General features: G+C 37.1%; 1 long non-coding RNA gene across 2 annotated transcripts; it reads right to left on the reverse strand.

Annotated features, from left to right (window-relative positions):
- Positions 1-287: 287 nt before the first annotated feature.
- Positions 288-1,156, reverse strand: LOC148021568 (uncharacterized). Of its 2 annotated transcripts, none has more exons than XR_015694303.1 (2): positions 800-1,156; positions 288-726 (listed from the first exon to the last, which is right to left on the reverse strand). It is a non-coding gene; the product is annotated as an uncharacterized LOC148021568 (long non-coding RNA). The 2 variants fall into 2 exon arrangements; XR_015694302.1 differs by having other exon boundaries at positions 304-732; positions 800-1,133.
- Positions 1,157-2,187: the final 1,031 nt, after the last annotated feature.

A 2,187-nucleotide genomic window follows, 5' to 3' on the forward strand; every position in this document is an offset into this window, starting at 1 on the left:
TGTTTGTTAGCAAAATCTTTGTATTGCACTAAGTGGCTTCATTTGATAACTCCAAGTCTTGCTGGCTCTTTTATGAGTCCACCCTAAGTAATCAATTGAATTTGAAGAGAGTGGCCATAATTGTTTTTTGGTGTTAAATGTTAGAGCCAAGACTTCTTCTCAATGTATGCCTCCCTTGAATTCCACTAGGTTGATTCATTCGCCACCACAAATATGAGCATTGGATTGCAAAAGAAGAAAACTTGTATGCATGGTTGGAATTGGATCTCATGTATAACAATATTTTTTAAAAATGTCTAAACGATCATATATCATGAGAGTGAGAAAATTGTGTGGCATCAAAAAATGCAACGAAATAATTTTTTCTTTTATTTTCAAATCTTGTGATAATGAGGTGGTTTGCAACCAAGTTGGGCCATGTCCTCGCCTAGGGATGAATACAAGTTTTTAGGTTTGAAACTAGTTGTGACCCAAGAAGTCATGAGAACTTGCGAATTCAGCAACCGGCTGCTGCCTTGGTGCAATCCAAGTTGTGGTGGGGAGAGGTTCAAGAGAAAAACTCAATAAATTGAGCTTTTGGAACCTGGAAGAACACTACCACTCTTAGCTCTACTCCACTGTAAGACTAATTATTGAATGCTCTTGGCCTTTGTTTAATTCCAAAGCCATCGTATGCGGTTGGTAGTATCAGTAGCCGCCAAGGGAGTGGAGGGACCTTTCGTACATCTGCGGCTGACGAGGAAGGAGCAGTTAGAGACTTGATCATTCACAGACACCGAAAGAAGGAGAAGAAGAATACCTCCAGGAATGTGAATTGCTGGCGGTAGAATGGCGGGGTTAATGGCTCGGAAGAGCAGTCGAGGAAGAAGAGATGGAGGGCGTCGAAGCAGGAGAGCGCAAGGAGAGGCCTCGTCAGCAGGGCTCGCACCATCTCTGACATCGCGCCTACCCAGAAGCAACCCATCACTCTGAGATCTCTCTTCCTAGCAGCAGCTGCTGCTGCTGCTGCTGCTGCTTCTTCTTCTTCTTCACGTCAAGTGATATGACCTTAATTATTCAAGAAAACCCAGCAAGCAACCCAAGCAAAATTGTACCTCATCCAAGAGAGCGGCCGCTTTTTTATTCTTCAAGAATCAAGAATATTAACAGTCCGTCTTGCAGCCCCTTTCATCACTGAATAGACTAGTAGGTAGTTGTCTCTCTTTTCATAGACTGCAGTCTGCCACCCCCTCTCTTTTCCTCGTTCCTTTGCTTACCTTTCAAGACTGTAACCTCTTTTAACGAATCTTTCTTTATGCTCCCCGAGGGCCGAGGCCCCCCTTGAGGTGTGTGTGCATTCTTAGAGCGAGGATAGATGTAACATAGTAACTAACATTTTCCAAGCATAATTGTACAAACATGCTCCCATGTACACCCCCCCATTCCAACAATTTACCACTAGTTTATGATAACACATTCTTATTCATATTGTCTTGCAAACTTGAGATCACCTTTTGCTTTAGCCAATTTTACTTTTTATTTACATACAAGGCACTTATGTAACCAAATGAATTAAGGTTTTAATAATTAAAATACATATATTATAATAATCATAAATACAAGTAATCCATAAAAATGATAATACATTAATTAAGATTCTATATATATATATATATATATATATATATATAAAATATGTATATACATTAACTTATTTATTAATTATTATATATATAGGTTATCTATCTTTATTTAAAATTAATTGACACATTAATAGTTAATGGTTAACATATAATCAATTACATTAACATATTAATAAATATAATTAATATGTACATAATTGGATTAACATCCAATTATTATACATACCACTAATCTTATTATTATAGATATTAAATGTAATAATAATAGAACACACATGCTTTTTTCTTTTTCATTATTTTTTAAATGCTCTCTCTCTCTCTCCTCCCCTCTCTCTCTTTGTATGTATGTACACATTGTTGTATGACATTATGTCCAGGATATAAAAGTATAAGAAAGGCCTTAACTCAAAGACTTCAGTAGTATGCATATGGGTCATGGTACGACGACTTTCCATAGAAGTTTACCTACTCTAATGACTTACTTATGCATGAGTTGACAAGTGTTTGGCTTCTCATAAAGAGGGAAAGTGGTAGGTTATGTTGGAACTTGGAGAAAGTGGAGTTT

Source organism: Lygodium microphyllum, chromosome 17 (genome assembly GCF_053477565.2).
Source record: "Lygodium microphyllum isolate KBCC chromosome 17, Lygodium_microphyllum_v1.1.10, whole genome shotgun sequence".
Lineage (NCBI taxonomy): Eukaryota > Viridiplantae > Streptophyta > Polypodiopsida > Schizaeales > Lygodiaceae > Lygodium > Lygodium microphyllum.